Raw genomic sequence first — 22,384 nt, forward strand, 5'->3', positions numbered from 1 at the left:
AGATGGAGACATTTTGCTCCATGATTACTGTCTTCTTTTTGCTACACTACAGGGTTTTGACAGGAGAGGCTAGAGCAAGGAAAGAAGTACAAAAGAAACAAGCTATTCCTCCTCCGTATACCTGATGAACATGACTTACTGTACAGGAAATGGCCTCTTTGATTTGGCCTTTAATTGCTCCCAGTCCCCAGAACTGGGAGTATGTTTGAAATTATCCAGACATTGTTGCTGGAACCCATCCTCTCCTGCAAGTAAGAGATTACATTTTTTTTTTTTTTTTTTTTGTAAAAGCAGCCAACAGAATACATTATGGTTCAAGAAGAGGGAGAGGAAGGGAGAGGATCTAATCCCTAATGGGCCAAGTGGGCTGTACAATGTTGTAGATGTGGCAATGTTGGCTGGCTGTGCTGTACCGACTCCATAAGAAGACCACAAAAGCTGCCACCTTCCGGGGTTGCCCCTGTGAAAAGTTGAGGTTGTGGCCAAGAATCTCTTTTCTTATGGAGATTTGCTGCTCGCTTGCTCGCTCGCTCACCCTTTCATACACAGGCAGGCATTTGCTGCTGCTGCTGTCTTTCTTGCCTGGGACAGTGTGTGATTGAACCCCCTACCAGCTGGAAAGTGAAAAGACAGCATCTCTCTCTCTCTCTCTCTCTCTTTCTTCCTACTCGTCCTTCTCCCCTCGGTAGGTTTTCTCAGCCCCCTACACTCCAAACCACTCCAGACAGGAAAACAAGGGGATTATTCATGCAGGAAAACCACAAGGCTGGTGATGATCTCAAGGAAACATGTTTCCCTCTGTTGAAAAGGCCCCAGGCGGCACCACCGTCAGTAAGCACTCCAGCAAGGCACAGACAACAATTGAGAGCTTCTTGGTCTATTAATGAGAACTGAAAACTGTGGGAGAAGAAGGTGATGAGAGAGGAGGAGGAGGAGGAGGAGGAGGAGGAGAGAGGTGAAGGCACCTGGAACTCCTCTTTTCCGGCACAGCGTGTTTGCGCTGTGAGAATGTGAGGAAGAGTGTGTGTGAGAGAAGTAGTTTGTCACATCTTAATGAATAAGATGTTTGATCTGGCATAAGTGTTTGTGAACTGTGGCCCACTTCATCAAGTCTTTCATTTAGATCTAGACTTTGTGTTGCCCCAAGGTTCTTTGCTGTGGTGATCACTAGCTGTGGTGATCACTAGATGTGGGGACGACTTCGTCCCACTTCGTGAGCCATCAAAAGTTGACGACTCATGAAGCCCGAAGTTGCCGCCATGACATGATGAATAACTAATATATTCGTCAATTTGTGTGTGTGGAGGGGGGTTATTTTTAAAAAACACCTTAAGGCAGGCTAAGGGAATCCAGGCTGCCCTTTGCAAAGATGGCAGCTGCAGCTTCCCTACCCTAAACGAAGCCGCAGCCGCCATCTTTGCAAAGGGCAGCCAGTTTCCCTTTTTACACACCATGGCTGCAGAGGCCTGGTGGAGAGCACGGCAGCGACAATTACGGTAAGAGGATGTTGGCAGGGGGAGCTAAGGTAGGGAGAGGAACAGGTGGGGGTAAGCTGTTGGGGTGGTTGGCTGTGGGGGTGGTTGGCTGTCCATCAGTTGATCGGTGGCCGGTAGGCAGAATTGTTTTTATTATTCTAATTACGAAGGGACAAATAAAATGGAGAAATATTTGTCCCTTCATATTCATGGGGGTCTCTTGAACCCACAAATATGAAGGGATGAATATTTAACGGATCAGTGATTTTCCACGAATATCGCAATCCCCTTTTTTATTCATCCCCATGTCTAGAGATCATCATGCAGAATTTGGTACTTGTGCAATTAGGTACCCATGCACACATATTTTTCCTATAATAGCAACAAAGCAATATATGTCAGCTTTAGAGGCTAAGAACAGTGTCCTCTATGGAATGCAAGAACAATCCTGTTACATGTCTCACTGACCCAGCAGGTCCCTCTCACACAATTGATCCTGTAGCCTGCTACACAACTGATCTCATTGCACCCACCCCGGAACGATGATGCGTGACAAGTATTATGGAGTAAACATGAGCCCCACTTTATTGAATAATCAATATTGCCCACCATAAAAGGGGGGTCCTGCCGTAGTGCGGAATCAGGTTATGCAGAGAGGTCTCAATGGACCCCTTACCAAACAAATGGGTGAGTCCCTAGCCCCAAGTTCTCATGGTTGTTAAGACACTGAGAAACTGGCCAGCCCAAATTTGACCACCCCCGGACCTCGAGCCACCTTCTCTTTGTTGACTGTTGGTCCGGGTGTCGCCCCAGCGCATCTTTCCCCCCAAGCACTGTAATTGCATGATCTGCAATGCTGGGAGGTCAGATGAGCTATACATTACCTGTGACTGCGAGGGGACTCACCAAAACCTGTTCTATCCACACTGCCCGCCACTGCATAGGGACTAACAACACTAAGTCCCATGCCCACCATCAGCTTCTCAAGCTCCAGAAGTAGCCCCCCCCCGATGTCCTTAGATATCCAAACTGAACGAGGCACCGATGAGATGCTTCATTTGCCTAAGTGGGGGAAAGCCCTCACCAACCTCACACATTCCAGCCACTGCCTGCTTCGTTTAGTTATCTGTGTTTGTGGCGTACAGTTAGAACAGCATGTGTGTGTCAGATGCTGTCAGGCTGAATCCAACTCATGGTGATCTATATAGAGTTTTCCAGATAGGTGAGATTTATTATCAGTGCCTCCCCACAGTGAGTTTCCATGGCAGATCTGAATCCAAGTCCATCACTCTATCCACTATACCAGGCTGGCTGTGAGCACAGTACAGTGCAAGACTCTTTATGTTACAAGGGCTTGTAATTCCCTCCCTTTGTTTTATGCAATTGCAAGAAATGTGGATTATTTCATCTTTAAAAGTGGCTCAGAGACCAGACCTGGTAAAATTTCACTAAATATCTTTATGAGTCATTGGCCTCTTCCACATCCCATTATTATTGTGCTATACCTCTCTGATGACTGCCAAGACTATAGCCCGTGATCCTGGGCACCATTTTCTTATGGAATTCCACATCCAAAGAGTCGCCATCTTTTGCTGAAGATGGATCTTCTAGCACATGACATTGAGATGCTTCTGACTTTGTTACCTTAGTCGGCTTTTCAAAGTATGTGAGAGGTTCAAGATGTAGTTTGGTATTGCAAACCCTGTAGTGTCACTGCAGAAGGCCTTTGTCATGCTGGGGAGGTGTATCAATGTTCCTTGTGTGCCCAGTGCTTAGGCCTTTGCTATAAACTCCTTGCCCACAGGAGGTGGTGATGGCATCTGGCCTAGATGTCTTTAAAAGGGAATAGGACAGATTCCTGGAGGAAAAGTCCATTGCAGGTTACAAGCCATGATGGGGATGTCTGATCTCCAGGCTTAAAAGGAAGGTACTTCAAAATGCCAGATGCAGGAGAGGGGTATCAGGAGACAGGTGTCTCGTGTGCTCCCAGAGGCATCTGGTGGGGCCACTGTGAGATACAGAAAGCTGGACTAGATGGGCCCTTGGCCTGATCCAGCAGGGCTCTTCTTAAGTTCTTATGTAAACTAGCTTCTTTCTCTTACCCATGACTTCATTATCTGTGAGGCACAAGGTTGCTTAGGAAAGTGTACCCTATTTACCTCCGGTGTTCTTGGCAGGAGTTCAAGGTTGACCATCTGGTGGTAACAGCACCCAAGCTAGGCTGTGTCTATGCTCTGATGTCTGCTTCTTTATCGTCTTGCTCATTGATTTCACATTAGTGAAATGTAAACGTAGGGCAGGTACACTTAAATGCTAGGCCATCCAAAGGTAGATAAAGGCTAGGTGACTTTGCTTGGAGATTCTCAACACAGGACTAGATCTTCAGACTCTCAATGCAGAACTAGATCTTCGAAGGTGTTGGAGAGAGATGAGGGGTTGTCTGCTCACCTCTCTCCAGGGACTTGTGGCATGAAGAACAAGTGTGAAGTTAATCTTTCTATCTACTGTGTCGGTCCTAGTCCAATGCTATATGCACAGTACCACACTGGCTCTCCTAGCACATGTTACTTTCTCCTGTTTTCCAAGTGTAGGGCTGTTTTGTTGGAGAAAGTGAGAGCAGGCTGGCAGGAAGAGGGGGTCAGTGAGTGAAAAGGTGGATTAGAAACCCCTTTAAGACTAGGTAAACTGGGAGAGAGTTGAACCACAGGGATGATGAATAGATACGTTTCATTTTCTCACACATTCAGTGTTCAAGATCTCAAGTGTATTTTTTTTTTTTTAGTTTACGAAGACATTGGGGATTCTGGATTGGTTCTCACCAAAACCAAATCAGTTGCAATTCCCAGCCCTTTGCACTAGTCAACAGTACATATCTGTTCCCAGCATAGAGAGGACTATGTTGAACCTACCTGTCCTATAGCCATTAAAGTTAAGAAGGCTGTCAGAAAGAAATACACAGCAACCCTCATTTAGCACTGGACATGATGGCTATGGAGCCAGAGGTTGGGAGTTCAATTCTCCACTCTCCCTCTTGTGAATAGAGTCAGCCTATGGGCAAGCTGAACAGTCCCGGGGAGCCCCCAGAGTAAGGAAATGGTAAACCTCTTCTGAGTACTCTCTACCTAGAAAACCTGCAAAGGGGTGCCATAGGTCAGAATTCACTTGAGGGCACACAATTAATTAAATGGTTCAAACATTCTGCTTTTTATGCCAGATTTTTAAAATCTGAACATTCAAAGCCTCCCGACTTGGATGGCTGAATCTCCCAGTTTTATTTGCATTCACATCGTCTCTATACATATCACATTTTCGTTGATGCTTATGAAGAAATATATAAACAAGAGAAAGTTATTATTAAATAAGGACCCAAACCAAATTCTCGCTCCTACCTGATGGAGGCAACACACCCAGTCTAAGGACTGGGTAGCAGCTCCATTGCTGTGTTGAATGCTGAGGTCAGCAGTGCCACAGGGCAGGGCATGACCAATGGCACATGAGATGATTGAATCAAGCGGCATTACTTTAGATGATGAGGTGGAGGAAACTCCAATTCCTAGACCTAATCGGTTGGTTGGGCTCCCCACAGAGCCCGTGGAACTTCTTCTTCCTTTAAATCTGATCAGTGAGCCTGGAAATAAAGAGCCTTTAAAACCTCTGAAAACCCCTTTGCAGAGTAATGAGCTGTGCTTTGCAGTCCGGCATGTCACAAAAGCTCCCATTTGGAGAAACCCAAGGTTTTTCGTGGCAAAGCAGTTTGTTTGCAGACTTGCAGAGCCGTGCCTGCTTGAAGCCTTTTTGCAATTGAAGAAACTGGTAAGGTTTACATTTAGCTTTGATCCCACACCATCTCCACCAGAAACCACTAATTCTCAAACTAAACTCCAACCTCTGAACTGGGAAGGCTTCCCCACAATTCCTCTATTAGGACAATTATTTTTTTTTTACCTTCTCTGAACTGCCCTAGCCATTGCAATCCATATTGAAACTGAATGTCAAGGTTGACAAAGAGCCACTGGATTTCTTCATGCCAGCTACCCAAGTACAGGTTTACGCTTTCTGGGGGGAAATAATGAGGCAATTAGAGGCAGCCAAAGAAACTGTTCCAGATGTTCCATTTTACTGCTGAGATAATGCCCATATAATTCTAATAAATCGGAACTTCAGTGGGAAAGTGGAAGCCAGCTGCTGCAGCTGTCGAAAGTTCTCACTGTGGCTGTGTCAAGCTTCTGCTGTTACTCCAATTATTATTTTAAAGATTTTTTTTTTCCAGGACAGGAAAGTAATGGCTGAAATCTGTTCCTGCATGAGCCAGCAGAGGGAGGCAACCTGTTCTCCCCGAAAGCAGAAATGAAGGGTGGGGGGAGTCAGGAAACATTCTGGTGTTGACCTCTGAGGTCAAGTCTGAGCTGCTGGTGTGGATTGGTAGGAACTAGGGAAACTGTTTCCATATTTTGAATGGAAAAGTCATATCCTGCTGCTAACAGCTAATACTTTATTGTTGTTCAGAATTCTCTTCCATTTCTTGAATCTTTGTTTCCAAGAAATAAAACCATGAAGTAGCTCACAATTTTGAGTACCTCTTGATCTTCTGAATACATTTGGGTCACCTGTTTTGCTGATAATTGTACCTCTCATGACATAACACAAAATATTGGATACATTATACAACTGGTGGCTGGAATCCTGTTGATTGTTGTAGTAAGTTGCACTAGAATAGGTCAACTGAATCAGAGATGATTTGGCAAAAATCAGGAAAAAGCCGCATGGTGTCTGAAACAGTACAAATGCAGGAACAGGTGATATCTTTTTTTGGACCACTAAAAAAAATGGGGGGGGGGAATCCCACTACAGACAAACAGCAAGCTTTCAATGATAATTCATCTTCTTCAGGCTGTGCACCGAGTTCACGTGGGTAGCTCCAAAATTATATGTTTTTATTAAAGTCTTAGAGTAGGTGTGGCTGCATCCAGCAGCAAGAGGGCCATGCTTTACCTCCCTGCCATTGAGATAGTAATGACGAGGAGCGTTTCAGGGGGGAAAAATCAGCACTAACATGACTGAAGAGAAAGGATTCAGAAACAGAGTTTTTGTTGTTGTCTTTCATACTCTTTTTTTAAACACCCCACATCTTTTCCCTCTCTAGTACGGAAGACACTTATGAGTGTTGATAAACTCTTATGAAATGAAGTTCTTACCCATCCCTGATAAAACAATCTATGCAATCCTAAGACTTCTGGGAGGGCATTCCTGGGCTATGTCATAGTTGAGAGCAGGTTCTCTGAAGCCAGTGAAATAATTCTGCACTCAAAGGGGGAGATCTGATCCCTGGTCCCAGTGTTTTTGTGTATATGAGAAAGATATGGGGAAAATGTCACTGATAACACGAGTTGTGCAAAATTATACTCACTGCTGCTGGGGGAAGCCCAAGACTGGCCTCACTGCAAAGCCCCGTCTGCTCTCTATTGCAGGAGAAGTGAAGGAAGAGAAAAGGGAAGAACTGCCTCAGCTGACATTGTTGCCTTCCAGGTAAACATTGGAGGGGCAGAAGGGGGTGTGCAGATGCTGATGAGAAAAGGGGGTGTGCAGATGCTGATGAGAATCACCCATCGCTGGAGGAGAAGGAGCAGCAGCAGTGATGACACCTACTGCCCTCTACAGAGAAAGAGAGGAGAGAAAGAAGAGAAGCCATTGCACCGACATGACACATGTCTCCTCCAGTGACAATCTCAAAAGAGAGCCAGGTATTTCCTAACCGTCCAAGGACTGATTAGAGTAATACCTGGTTCTGTGTAAGAGCTGGCCTTTGATAAGAAATGTGTGTTCCTGCTTCTACTTCTTCCTCTTCTCTCCTCCTTGAAGGGAGAGTTCCTTGTTGACTTGTACCCTGTAGTTTCTGCCTAAGCAGTATCTCCTTATCTCCTTCTGACCCTTCTTCCCCTTTCCATCTTTGTGTTAGAGGAGGACAGAAGTTGCTCTTCTGTGAAGTTCTGGGGAACGGCTGATAGTGGCAGTTCTCCAGAGTACCTTCAACTCTTGTGCAGCCGGCAGGAGGGAGAGTAGTGAATTGGCCACCATCAGCACTCTGCCAGCTCAGGCAACTGCCTCACTCAACAGGTGGTCCCGTTCATGGGCTTTCAAAAATGAGAGGCACCGGATGGGTTGCTTCTATCCAAGCCAGTCCTTCTGTGCTTGTTCTGTGACTGCTTTGCTTGTCAAAGGACACCAGTTTTTCCACAGAGACATTTTGTGCAAACTGCAGAGACCTTGCAGAGTCTGACAGGCCCTGGTTATATTAGAGGCTCTGATATTGGAGCACCCCAAACTTTCAGGTTATGTTATAGCCATACAGAGAATCACCTGGTTGCATCCGGGTAGTTGTATGGCAGAAACCTCCCCACATAACTAAAATTTTAGAAGTTCCACCGCTGATAAGGTACAACAATCAATTCCCTTTCAACGAAGTTTCTTTCTCCTTTTGCAGTTTCTACCACCATCTCTCTTATCTCCTCTTGGTCTTTCTTGGCAGAAATCTAGGAAGAATCAGCCAGAACGTTGTTTTGAAACGCTAAGGATAAGAAAGAAAACAAAGAAGTCTTTTTCTGTAGAAGTTCTAAGGAGATTGATGTTCCTGGGGAGATAGCGACTGCTAGAAGCCTCTGATCTAAATCAAATTGCATGAGCCACAGAGACAAAACAATCAGCAGTTTGATAACTATTTCCCCCAGATCCACATGTTTTCATTTAGACTGAGGGAAAACAAGAACAATGAAGAGGGGGGAAGGCCTCTCAAACAAAATTCCAGTTATCTGTCTCCTTAAACCAGTTACTCCAAAACTACAGCAGTGATTTCAGTCGTATAAGTCCAGAATGAAGGATTTGAGAACGTCTGTCCCAGTGCTGAGTTTCCCCCCCCTTAATTAAATAACTGCATGCTGTGAAGTCATAACCATTTCAGGGTGTTCCAGGTAGAGAATACTCAGAAGTGGCTTATTCCCGTCTTCTGTGAGCATCCTGGAATTGGGCACCTTGCCCAAGGCCACCCAGGCTGGCTCTACCTGCAGGAGGCCCAGTCGGGAACCAAACTCTCAACCTCCAGCTCTGAAGCCAGATACTTAAACCACTGAGCTATCCAGCCGCCCCTTTAGCAGTACACAAAATGTTAGGCTAGCACAGGTCTTAGGGATTTAAAGAATGCTCACCAAATTCTTTGTTCTTGTCAATTTGGTCTGTTTCAACAAATAACTTTATGCCTCCTAAAGCAGTAACATACTTAGTTCTTACGTACTTTTAAAAAACCAGAACGCTACAGGGAGCCAGCTTCTGACACAAAAGATGCTGAAGCAGTTATGCACACGCCTGCTGAAACACTAGCTGAAAGAGCAGATATAGTTAAAGTTGCACAATGATGGGAGTTAAATTATCCCATGTTATACAGTACAGTAGTGCCTCAATTTACTAATGTCCCAACGTACAACCATTTTGAGTTATGACCAGCTCCAGCCGCAAAATTTTGCTTCGACTTGCAGCTGGAGCTTCCAGTTACGAACAGAAAAAGGCAGGGGGAAAAGGCAGGACATTCAAATTACTAACTCTTGGTGGCGAAGAGGCTGCTTCTTTGTAGCTCTTTCGCCCCAGCAGTTAGAGACTATGTGACAGGAGGAGGCTTCAGACTGCCTGGTAAAGTAAGGTGCTGCTTTCTGCTTTTTAAAAACTGTTCTGGGTGGGTTTAGCAGTGTGGTTTTGGGCTGGGGGGGCTATGTTTCTGTACTGTGATGGGTCTCGGGGGTTTGGTTGTTTTTTGGTTTTCCCACCTATTTCCAATGGGTCTTAGGGGTTTGGTTGCTTTTTGGGTTTCCCCCCTATTTCTGATGGGTCTTGGGGGGGGTTGTTTGTTTTTTGGTATTCCCTCCCCCATTTCCAATGGGTCTTGGGAGTTTCCTTGCTTTTTGGTCCCCCCCCCCAATTTTCGATGGGTCTTGCAGGGTTTGGTTGCTTTATGGGTTTTCCCCCATTTCCAATGGGTCTTGCACGATCTGCTTGCTTTTTGCTTTGTTTTCTTTGCATTTGCAATGGGTCTTGCATGCGTGATTGCTTTTCGTTTCCCCCCCCCCCCCTCTTTGGCCGGAAGGGATTAATCACATTTCCAATGGGTCTTGCAGTAATTTTTAAAAAGTTTTTGGTGATTTTTTTCTTTGGCTGGAATGGATTCATTGCATTTCAGTGCATTCCTATGGGAACTGGTGCTTCAACTTTCGACCATTTCGAGTTACGACCATCTTATTATTATTATTATTTCTTGTATTTATACCCCGCCTATCTAGTCATTTTGACCACTCTTCTGGAACGGATTAAGTTCGTAAGTCGAGGCACCACTGTATTACAATCATAATGTAATTTATTTAAGTCTCAGTTATTGAACAAAGGAACTCAACACAAGTGAATATTTATAACTACTGACTTCCACGCTCTGTGCTCACCGTACCTTTCCAAAAGATATATTTCTTTACTGTTTCAATACATGCATGCGAACATGTGTCTACCTGTGTCGGAGCCCAAGGACATGAATGGCACCTTTAGGACCTGTGACCACCCTATCTGGACTGCCTAGAAAAGGAAGAGCTTGATGCAGCTCTAGGATGATAAGGGCAAGGCTTAGCCAGGTCAAGCCCTGTATCCCTTCCCCTGCAGACAGTGTTGATTTTCAGGCTCCACAACTCCTAATAGGATTTCCTTATCTGTCCTTTCTTCTTCCAAGAGCCTTGAGGCCAGCAAAGCTTCCCCAAGAGGCCGACAGGATGGAATGACCTTGGCATTGTCTCTCATTCTTGCCAAAAGATAGTTCTGTTCTGACAGTTCTTGTCATTGCTGAAGGTGCCCGGTGGCCTCACCAGCTACCCATGCAGTTCAAGACCCAAGAGACTAAGATTCACCTCCAGTTACAATTCCCACTTCATAGCATTGACTTAACTAGAATGCAAGGGATGCCAAATTGTTCTTTAACCAACAAAGCACAACAGAGATGATATTCCGGGCCTGCTGACTCTCGTTGCTGCTGCTCATTGCAAGCACAGCTTGCAAGCATAGTTATTTGAACATGGCATTCTACATTCTCAGATATATCTGAAATCCCTGTGTTTCAAACATATTTGAATTGGAACCCAGGAGAAAGGCAGAAACAAAGGCTGCAGTGTGTCATCTTAGTTGTGTGAACATCCCCCTCCCCTTTCTCTTCCAAATCCTCCCTTTTCACATTGCCCCTTGTTCTGACAGAGTCATCTAACACGATGGCAGGTAAATTGCTCAGAAATGAGTGACACAAAGCTAGGAAGAAGACTTTCCTATCACAAGTGCTGACACATAGCTACCAGGCCCAAGTTGGTCCCTTGTTTTGCTGCTGCAGAATTGGGGTAGGCTGTGGTAAATGCCAATACATGGAGGCCAGGAAGATGGTATGGATTGTCCACATCCTCACCATCCTTAGCGATGAGTAATTTTAAAGCACCTTGCTTTGGTCTGCAATGGATCTCTTTCAGGGATAGCTATAGGCAGCTCGCCAAGCATTTTAGAAGGATTGTTTTGCATTGCGGCAGCTCATTTAAGAGAAGGAAAACTCCGATTCCAAACTTCCACTGCCTTGTGGCTGTATCCACTGATGAAAAAGGCTTCAGGAGTTAACCTCAAGGCAAAATCCGGAGCCGGAGTCCCGGAGGCAGTTTGTTTCATTCTGTCAACTCCTGCGATGTCGCTGAAACCAGTTGTATTGGCTCTTGCCTTTCCATTGGACTATTTCAGTGATGTGGAGAGGGGGGATTTGCTGGTTGGGTAACAGCTTATCCTCTATATTATTTTACCCAGGCTTCGTGCCCTGGAGAGGACACTCCAGCTTTGCGTACAGCATCAAAACACTAGTCCTCCATACAGAGCACGTTACCATAGTCTCTCGAGACTGAAGGATGCCTATGATGATGATGACTATAGTGAGAACCTCTCTCTCTCTCTCTCTCTCTCTCTCTCTCTCTCTCTCTCTCTCTCTCTCTCTCACACACACACACACACACACACACACACACACACACACACACACACACACACTGGTGAATAGAGCCACCATCACCAACATATGAGATAGTTTTGACCTATTGGGAAGCTTTTTGGAGGGTGGGAGTAACAACTGATAACAATGAATAACAATAATGCAAAAATATGGATAAATTTAAGCCACCATCTTGCGGGAAGTTTTCTCTCACCTTCTCTCACACTCTTTTAATAGAGTGTCACTGCTAGGAGATTTGCACATTCATTTGATAGTCCCAATTACAGTAGACTCATTAAATTAATTCCCCAATGTGGAGTGAACGCTTATGTCAATTCCATTGATTCTATGGGTCAACTGTTAATTGTAACTACTAAATGTTCAGGCCATTTGCTATAAAGAAGACCATCTAATTTTTCTTCTTTGGGCACTATGGCTTTGAACCCTCATTCAAGTTTGCAATTTTCATTAATTAATTATAGGAGGTTTTGAAAGGAGGTTCATGGGGAAAAAAGAGAAAATTTTGAGTAAAAAGAGGTAGTAAGTAAACCTTCATTGCATAATCAACAGATCATTGCAAATTTTAAAAGAAGCTAATACAGTATGCTGCATTAGCGCGACAGTACTATCATGCCATACGTATGATAAAAAGAGGTGAAAAACATGAAGCAAAAATCTAACATTTAATCTGTTCCCCAAAGTAGGTCTCCCTCACCAACAATTCACTGGTACTCTGGCTTTTTTTTTACTATACCTCGCTAGCAGATGTTATTCCGCCAGATCGGCACGTTGATAAATTGCATGTATCCTGTTCTATAAATGACAGTAATGCAAACAGTATAATTTTGGGAGTATATGCAAACAGTCACAATTTAAGAAGTCAAAGTAGACATTACCTGTTGTGCATTCAGATGCTCTCTGTTATGCTGGCTTCTTAATTTGTGGCAGTGTGCTCCCACTAGCATAAAATGAGAATAAGATTATGGCCAGAATATTCATTCTGAACTCAATAAACTGTCAAACCAGTTCCTTCCCACAGAAGTGACCAACTGGAAACAAGATGAGCAAGAATTAAAGCAAATAGTTTTCAAACCAGCCACTCTGGGTCATGGAGTTGAAGGACAGGGCTACAGAGGAAACCACAGGAAACCCTTCTGTTCTCTGTGGGGAGTTTTCCTCCAGTACTTCCTCCAGTCTTCTTGTTCAGCCTCTTGTCATCACTTGACCAAGAAAGAAAGCAACAGTTGATTTCGAACAGGCCCCCCTTTCTTACCAATCACTTCTCTGGTGGCTGCTATTAGAATTATTCATGCTTTTAAATTATTCTTCCTTTCTCTGGTAAAGAACACTTGCTAATGTCTAAACCACTATATCCAGTCTTGTTCTTTAGGCTAACCAGATGAGATGACACAGCTAATAAATAGGGGGTTCTTGGTCATACTTGGGCTGGACACCCTGTCAACAGGGTAGCCTCCTATACAGTTGTGCCCTGCAAGACGATGTTAATTCGTTCAGCGAAAATCACTGTCTTGTGAAAACATTGTCTTGCGAAATGTGGTTCCCTATTGGAATGCACTGAAATCCATTTAATGCATTCCAATGGGGAAAAATCGCCATCGTTTTGCGAAAATCACCCATAGAGAAACTGTTTTGCAAAGCGCAGATCAGCTGTCAAAATTGTCGTCTTGCGAAAATCACCCCGAAAAACACGTCTTGCGAAGCACAGTCCGAAACATCGTCCAGCAAAAATCACCCATAGGAAACACTGTTTTGTGAAGCGCTATAGCGATCGCAAAACCTCATCGTCTAGCGAATTAACCATTTTGCGAGGTAATCATCTAGCAGGGCACCACTGTATTTTAGAGATCAACCTCCAGCCAAGAAGAACCATGACACCCTGGACAGTTGTGATACCAATGGGACCACTCTTTGATTGCTTGGATCACAGATGCAGAAACATAAGTGACATCACCGTCTATGATGTTAAAGGACAGCTTGGAAAAGTAAATTTTGGACTACGGTTACCCCAGCCTGCACGGTCACTGGCCATGGTACGCTGGGAGATAAAATTCAAAAAAGAATTTTAACATGGAACTCTGCACTAGTGTGTGCTGATTGAATCTAGCTTAAAGACCCTTTGCACGGAAAAAATGATGCGGGCCTTTTTATTTCAGAAAAATTCCACAGACGGCTTCACACTTCAAGAGGAAGTGGCGAGACTCAATCAGTGGCAAATTGCTAAGGGCCATTGCTCAGGTAACTGTCTGCAGCAGCCCCCCCCCTTGGGTGGCCTGAGCTTGCAATTTCCCTCATCACATTTTTGAGTTGTCAGTTGCCCGGCAGTCCACCTGCAGGCTTCGGCAGCGAGGTCCCTGGAATGCAACCCCAATGCCCTCTTCTTCTTCTTCTTGTAAGGGATCAGGCTTCATTCTGCCCTGTACTGTGTGGCCGATGGCAGGAATCTAAAAGGTGAAAGAGGTGACCAGGGGGAGGGGGGGGGAGAGGCTGATTTAAAACTAAGAAAAGCAAAATGTCTCTGCTTTGCAGCTGAGTGACTCACCAGGAATGAGGCCTATTAACAGCTGAGGACAGACACCTGGTCGCGCAGTCAGTCCATCGCTTCATACTTTCCAATAATGCTTCTCCCATTGCAAACGCTCCACAAAGCGTTCTCTGTCCCTTTTGCTGTAACAAATAAATAGATTGTACCAATAATAATGGAGGCGTTTTAGAGCAGAGACAGTGCTGGAGTAGACGCCAAAGAAAAATTCAGGAATTTCTGGATGGATAGCTGCTGAGACTGTATCCGCAACACAACACAACAGCTATCAAATCAATTCTAATTTTTGGCAACCCTCTCCGGGGTTTCCTAGGTATAGACTACGTAAAAGTGCTTTGTTGTTCCTTTCTTCTGGGGCCACTCTGGAATTGTGCAGCTTGCCCAAGGCTACCCAGGCTGGCTCTTCTCTCAAGAGACTCAGTGGGGATTTTTTAAAAATAATCATTTATTTTTTAACAAGAGGGGTGACAGAAAGCAAAAGGGGAGTTGAGGTTAAAGGGGAAAAAGAGAAACAATCACATACTAACATCCATTCTATACCTATTGCTATATCAAAATTCCACGTTACTCTATTTACTCTTTTCTGCCTTCTAGGTTTAAGTTCACATTTCAATATATGCTATTCATACGTTGCCTGTTGATTTAGTCCACTTATAAAATAAGCCCCATCTTTCTGTTGCCTTTTGTAAAGGACAGTCCTTCATTACTTCTGATAAGATATCCATTTCCGCTATTTCCCAAATCAATGAATTGTTAGCAATTTTTGATTCAACAATTCATTGGGCTATAGAACAGCCCTCCGGGCAACTAGTAATGCCAAACTTGCAGAGGCTTCCACTGACTCTCTTTTACAGTCCCTCTATGTTTGGTGAAGGGACGTGGTGGCGCTGTGGGCTAAACCGCAGAAGCCTGTGCTGCAGGGTCAGAAGACCAAGCAAATCATAAGATCGAATCCATGCGACGGAGTGAGCGCCCGTCGCTTGTCCCAGCTCCCGCCAACCTAGCAGTTCGAAAGCATGCAAATGCAAGTAGATAAATAGGGACCACCTCGGTGGGAAGGTAACAGTGTTCCGTGTCTAAGTCGCACTGGCCATGTGACCAGGGAAGATTGTCTTCGGACAAAACGCTGGCTCTATGGCTTGGAAACGGGGATGAGCACCGCCCCCTAGAGTCGAACACGACTGGACAAAAATTGTCAAGGGGAACCTTTACCTTTTATGTTTGGTGAAGACTGAGTTTCGGATGCTTGAGTTACACGCCTGCAAGGAGAGCTCGCCAGGAAAGTCCCCCCCGGCACCTAGAGACACCAAAATCGCAGAGAAGCTTCCCCTAACTCTCCTCTACAATCCTTCCAAGTTTGGTGAAGACTGGGCTTCCCCAAGCCAGCTGCTAATGGGCACATTCCTGGGGGACCCACTTTGTGAATTTGGACGTCTGAAATCCATTCTTCACTAACCTTGGAGGGAGTGAATCTGTGATTTTGGTTTCTCTAGATGCCTGGGGGAACTTTCCTGGGAGGGCTTTTTTGTGGGTGTATAGTTCAGAGGCCCGAAGCCCAAACTTCACCAAACTTGCAGGGCTCATAAAGTTTTGTACAGTTTTAAAGGCAAACATGATTTGATAAATTGATTCATCGATTTGGCAGAAGAAAAATTATAAATTCGTTATCATGATTCATTGAATTGCCTCCCCCCCCCCATTCATGCCCATCTCTAAGGATTACCTGTTCTAGACCAGTGCCACAATTTAGTGCAGAGTGTCATTTCAAGCAGACAGTGCTGGGATGTGGCAGCTGTACACTACGCAGCCTGCTTCCTCCTGCCTTTAAGTGTGGTGAAACATGCTCTCCCTCCATCAATGTGGGAGAAGCCCAACCACTTGCCCCGTTGACTTCCTGACAGTGGGATAAGATGGACTGCCATCTGTTTTTTTGCCTCAGGTAGAAAAATGACTTGGGCTGACCACAGAGATGGCCGCAAGAAAACTATGGCCATCGTTGAGTCGACCAGATGTCCCTGCTTTCAAATGCTACTCCTCTCTTTATTGCTGTTAATGTTTTAAACCATTCCTTTTAAAGAACTTAGGCATATTTTCTTTCTTGTTCCTTTTTCTCCAAAGAGAAAAGGGGAAGAAAATGTTCTGGAAAATTCTATAACTGTAGCCAAGAAACAAACTCCTAATAGTACTCTCAATATTGCATGTGTACAGCAGAGTGAAATTGGAGAGGCTGCTGGTGCTTTTGCTGGGGGGGTGGGGTGGGGGAAAATCAGCCAGGTTAGTTTCTATTCAGAGGAATTAGAAATATGACTTCACCAAACATTCTCAAGGCATGAGGCTTATATTCAAGGTCTCTTCTCCCTCCCCATGTACTGGCCTTTGCCCCATTGGTGTCGGTTATGGGTTTGCTACACACATGACCTCATTGCCAGGCACACCAGACACACCTGAGAAATGCCAAGTGGGGCAGAGTAAGCTTTTTTTTTCTCTTGAGCTTGTCTCAAAGGCTGCATTTTAGTTTTAATTTTGGTTCTCTGCCTGTGCAGTTTTGGGCACAAGTAACTCAGTGGGTTTTTTTTCCCCCTACGTAAACTCTGTTTTTGCAAGGCAAACAAGCAAATGAAAAAAGATGCAGTAACTTACTTTTAGAAATAGACTTGCCATTTCTGGTTTGTTCCCTTTCCTCCCACAACATATTAGGACTTATTGAGTAACAGGGATAAAGACTCAAGTCATGGAACGTCCTATCAAGTGGGACTTAAGTCACACTGGTGACTCAACTCAGACTTGATTCAGGATCAACGTACACTCTAATTATCAGCCCCGTTATGCGTCGCTCTCTCTCGCTCTCTCTCACTCATGACTCTGCCCCTGCACTGCAGGGTTCCCTCGCGAGTGGAACCACAGGGGATGGAAACAATCACTGTGCGGAGGAGGAAGAAAGCTGCATGGAGTCACACACATATGCAGCTTAGAGTGAACCTTGCCAACAAGATTTGTTTGTTTTTCTATGACTCCAACTCAACTCGTGACTCAGAACCCACCCAGCCCTTCCTTTTTTTTTTTCTTTTTTTTTTTTGAGCTTGTTTTTAATAGGGATTCAGACTTGGGACTCAGGACTTGAGACTCAGACTTGGGACTCCAACCCACAAGGACTTGCCAACTTCCCTGTTGAGAAAAGTCACAAAAAGGGAAAGCTGCAGGTTGTTCACAAAACCAGGTGTCACAAGGTTTTGCCAGGATAGCAGCACAAGCTTTCTTTCCAGTCTCATCCTCTTGCTGCTGCCCTTATTGATCTGCTAACAGTGCACCAGTGCAACACACAGAAACACACAGACGCCAGGCACCAGCTAAGGTAGATGGAAGAGGGGCATCCAGGATGGAAAGAGACTTCACACTTAGAAATCAGCTTTCCTTCTCCTTCAGCATCACATGCCCTGAAAGATGTCTCACTGATAATTGTTGTTGCCATTTAGTCGTGTCCGACTATTCCTGACCCCACGGACCAGAACACACCAGGCCCTCCTGTCTTCCACTGCCTCCCGGAGTTGGCTCAAATTCATGTTGGTTGCTTCGATGACACTGTCCATACATCTCGTCCTCTGTCGTCCCCTTCTCCTTTTGCCTTCATCCTTTCCCAACATCGGGGTCTTTTCCAGGGAGTCTTCTATAGCAACTCATCAAGACTTCAGATGGTTTGCTGAGACCTCTCAGTCCTGATTTTGTGCCAGAAATATTTGCTAAAGCTGACAAAAAGTCCAAAATTTGGGACATATTTTCCAGCCCAAACCATCACAATTCTGATTGAAAGGATGGGTCAAAACTGCTGGATAGTTCAGAGGTTTAGCTATCTGGCTGCAGTGCCAGAGGTTGAGAATTCAGTCCCCCACTGGGTCTCCTTGGTAGGGGCTGGACTTGATGATCCATAGGGTCCTTTCCAGATCTGCAATTCTAAGATGATGATGATGATGATGATGATGATGATCTGCCTATCTTTCCCACCCACTTAATCTCTTAAGAGTTCACCATCCCATAATGCTGAATTAAGTGGTTCCCCTCAGAGGGAGCAGCCAATTTGCCCCTCCGTCAAGCATGATCAGGCCTCTCTTACTCTGGAAAATCTTCAGAGTTTAACCCCGTGGGAGGACTGACTCCCACCATTACCCCCTACCATCTTCTCAGCTTTTTGGGGGGTGGGATGCAGACAGGGAATATGTACCCCTGCAATGTTCTGTCCTCAGAAATATGAATCTGGGCCACCACTGCCATGGGACAATGAGGCCAAAGAGTGCACATGAGAGACAGAGAGACTGAGAGCAAGATATTGCATTTCGAACAATCCTATCTAGGGTTTGATTCATCTTTCAATGCCATACAGTGACCAGGTTTTCCTTTAGAAAAGGAGTTGTCTGTTTCTTGCAGTAAGTTTGTTTGTTTGTTTGTTTGTTTGTTTGTTTGTTTATTTATTTATTTATTTATTTATTTATTTATTCGTTCGTTCGTTCGTTCGTTCATTCATTCATTCATTCATTCATTCATTTATGTATTTATGTATTTATGTATGTATTTATTTATTTATTTATTCATTCATTCATTCATTCATTCATTCATTCATCCATTTATTTATTTATTTATTTATTTATTTATTTATTTATTTATTTATTTATTTATTTATTTATTTATTTATTATCCCGCCTATCTAGTCGATTAAGACCACTCTAGGCGGCTAGATTTTCACTTCATGAGAATGTGAGACTGAACAGAGGCTGATAAATGTTTGTGTGGCTCAACAGAACCTGTAGGCAAATCAGAACAAAACTAAAACTTCAGATCATAAATAAGGCAAAGTTACTTTTTTTAATGACCTGGCTTTGAACGTAGCTTAAGAAATGCTATGAATCCAGATATTAGAATACCAGACCTGCCTTCATTTGCTTTGCTTTCAGGAGGCAAAGCGGTTGTTGTCAACGAAGGGCGTAGAAATGTAGGCGTTTCAGACAGCGACAGATGTGCGTTCCCTTCATGTTTCTGTGTTCGAAGTAGCCTGATATTTTAACTCATAGTTAGCAAAGTCAGTTTGCATAGCCTGCCCTAACTAGGTTTCGTAGTGGCATCAGAAATGCATATGGTTGTCTATGGATATTCTCAAGCTGCTTAGGTGTGAAGTTTTCAAAGTTGTGTATAACAATAATAAATGGTCAGGCCAAAATCCTGTCTGGATGCTACCTAACACGTGCATTTAGGTAATGCAAGAGATTTCCAGCAGTTCTGGAACAATGGTGGGGTTTTCCAGTATCTGCAGTCAACTGGGAGATTTCAGTGTCTTGTCCCACAGAGAATCAGTGGCTGACTGGGCTTGTGAGGGAGCAGAGAATTACTGGGGGCAGTTAGTTTCAGAGGCTTCCTTGGAGATCGGATTGCTTGTGCAGCTGGGGGTAGCACAATATGCAAAAATAATGGGCAAAATCCATGTTGTTTGTGAAACAGATGGCAGGCCTCTATTTTCTGAGCTCCCCTGGTCCGGTTGCAGATATTTGGCATTTGCTGAATCATCTTCCAAATGTTTCTTGAGAAATGTGCAGATTGACACACAGGATGTAACCACAAATCCTTTAAGAAAAAACTAGCTCTTTTACAGCTGGCAATGGTGAAGAAGTTTGGGAGTTGCAGTTTTTACAAAAGAGTGACCTTTTCACATTCTGATTCAGACCTGAGTCATTGGGGAAAATACGTAGCTAGGAAATCTTTCGACCAGAAGAGAGAGAGAAAACTTACCTATTTTCTTGATTTCACATATTTAGAGAAGGTCCCATGCTCCCAAATCTGGATCGTGGTAAGAAGAGAACAAAGCTCTCTGTCGTCATCATCATCACCACCACCATCATTTAAAAATTAAATGTAATGGTTGTGAAAGCAAGTAGCAATAGCTATGCAGTCATAGGGTACCCTGAGTGGTATAGTGGATAGAGAGACAGATTAAGACTTTGGAGACCAAGGTTCGAATCCCTGCTCAGCCACGGAAACTCACTGTGGGTGTGGAGCTGTTAAAGCCACCCCTTAAGTGTCTCACTTACCTTGAAAGCAGGGTCACTGTAAGTTGGTTTTGACTTGACGGCACATAACTAACTAAGCAGTAAGAACAGCTGCAGGTCCATTGACTAGTCCCACAAAATATGAGGAGCAGAGGGTTTATCTATGCATGTTGACCACATAGGACAAGGGCATTTGGATTTGTAATAATAATAATAATAATAATAATAATAATAATAATAATAATAATAATAATAATAATAATAATAATAATAATAATAGGCATCACATTTTTTTAAAACTTTGTACATCGAGGAAGTCAAGAAGTATGCTTCTGAAAGGGAAAATGAGTGATGGTGAGGGCAAGCTGAGTTAATGATGATTAATATATACATTTTTTTTAAAAAAAAATGAACGGATGCCAAGTTCTTTTTCGTGTTGATATCTTCTGCAACAGGCTGGCATATCCATTTTTCTGATGTTGCCCTTTTCCATAGTAGCATTTCTTGGCTTTTTTTCTAATGACCTCTAGAATTCCACGATGCAGGTCGTCATTAAAGATGGACCATGTAACAAAGCTTTTTAAAACAGGATCACAATCCAGCTCTCTGCACAAATTGGAACAGATGGGGCAGTCTAGCTGACAGCTGCACGGCTGGGGCCGGCTTGTATTTCTGGGAACCTGTTCCATTTCCGTTTACAGATGAAATATTGATTTCCATTTATAATGCTTGCCAGCCCCTCTCTGCCAATAAAAAGAAAGAGAAACAAAGGGATTGACAGATCTCAAGTGGCTTCCATATTCACCTGAAACAAGAAACAGCTCATGGCAACGAAGTCACAATGTATTTGAAAAGGGGTCCAGATGGATATAGGGATACAGGATGCAAATATTCAGACCAAGATTTTTAATGCACTATTGAACGCAATACTTAATGTTTTAATGTTTAATGCAATGGGGGTTTTTTGTTTTTGTTTTTTTGGGTGTGTTTTTGTTTGTTTGTTTTTTGCTGGTGGCAGCAAGCCTATATATCACAGCTCCTTGAAAAATGAAGTTTCTTGAAAAATGAAAATAAATTTTTAAAATTGGGTGGATAGATGATGATCTTCTGGTTCTACTGTAAAAAAAATTGGCAGTCACATTGTGGATGCTTCCCCACTCCCTAGCTCAGTGGTGTCAAACTATGGCCCTCCAGATGTTCTTGGACTTCAACTCCCAGAAGCCTTCACCACCACTTCTGCTGGCCAGGATTTCTGGGAGTTGAAGGCCAAGAACATCTGGAGGGCCACAGTTCGACACCACTGCCCTAGCTGATCTCAAAATGGTGGCTGGCCATCTGACGCCGGGACTACACAAGCACTCCTTGATTGGTTGCCGTGGACAGTGGGTGGGGCCAGCAGCTGGAGGCGAACCTGGAGGGAGGAGTTTTCAATTTGGTCCTCCGGCCCAGCATTTAATAGGAGCTGGGCTGCTGATAGCCTCATTTGCTTCTGGGCTGCGTTCCCCCAGCCCTCCGACCCAAATAACAAGGGGACCTGGTAAGGAACCCCTACCAGGGCCCAGGGTATAGGGTCAGGATTTCGCCCCTCCAGCTTGGGCCTTGCCCCTGGGTGGCAGGGAGACACAGAGTGGTTTATGCCCATGGGTCTCCACTTGATGCCATTCCTGTGTTATTGCCCAGTGGGAACTAGGAAGATATGAGATACATCAGGGGGCATTTGGGTCCGCTGATAGGACTGGATCCAGCCACAATGCTCAAGCCAGGGGAACTGCAGGCTGTTATCAATAAAGCTGTGGCCTTTTTACTCCAATTGTTTGTCATTGTGTCTTATTTGGTGTGGGGAGAGCAGGCCAACTGGTGACAGGCCCAGAAATGAAAAGTCTTGCAGTAATGGCTCTCTTATTTCCCCCTAATAGAGTGACTCACTGTTTCTCGACACCCTTTTTCTATTGAAGGCTGGAAAAATAGTGTGTATTCAATACAGACTTCCTGCTCTTCTTACCAAAAAATGGGCATGCCTTCTCTGCATCCTTTCCTTGTGACCTAGCATCGGAAGGACTCCGATTTAAATCTGTACACGATTTGAGTTAAATCCGGTATTGGTTGTGATGGAATGTTATTTCTTCCCCAATTTTCCATTCTTTCTGAAAATCCAGCTCTTGAATGTTCCCAGGCTATGTTTCTCCAGAGTCAGTTTTGGGAATTCCCAGAAGGCTGCAGTGGGGAAGATGATTCTTCCTCTTCCATTTGTGTTGGATAGTGGCCTCCTCCCCGTGGAAGTCCTCCA

General features: G+C 44.2%; 1 long non-coding RNA gene across 1 annotated transcript in view; it reads left to right on the forward strand.

Moving 5' to 3' along the window:
- Window positions 1–7,407: 7,407 nt before the first annotated feature.
- Window positions 7,408–22,384, forward strand: part of LOC110069912 (uncharacterized) — a 44,965-nt gene continuing 29,988 nt past the window's right edge. Inside the window, exon 1 of the long non-coding RNA XR_012080853.2 lies at window positions 7,408–9,157. This is a non-coding gene — a long non-coding RNA (uncharacterized LOC110069912). The remainder of the gene's footprint in view (window positions 9,158–22,384) is intronic.

Source organism: Pogona vitticeps, chromosome 8 (genome assembly GCF_051106095.1).
Source record: "Pogona vitticeps strain Pit_001003342236 chromosome 8, PviZW2.1, whole genome shotgun sequence".
Classification (NCBI taxonomy): Eukaryota; Metazoa; Chordata; class Lepidosauria; order Squamata; family Agamidae; genus Pogona; species Pogona vitticeps.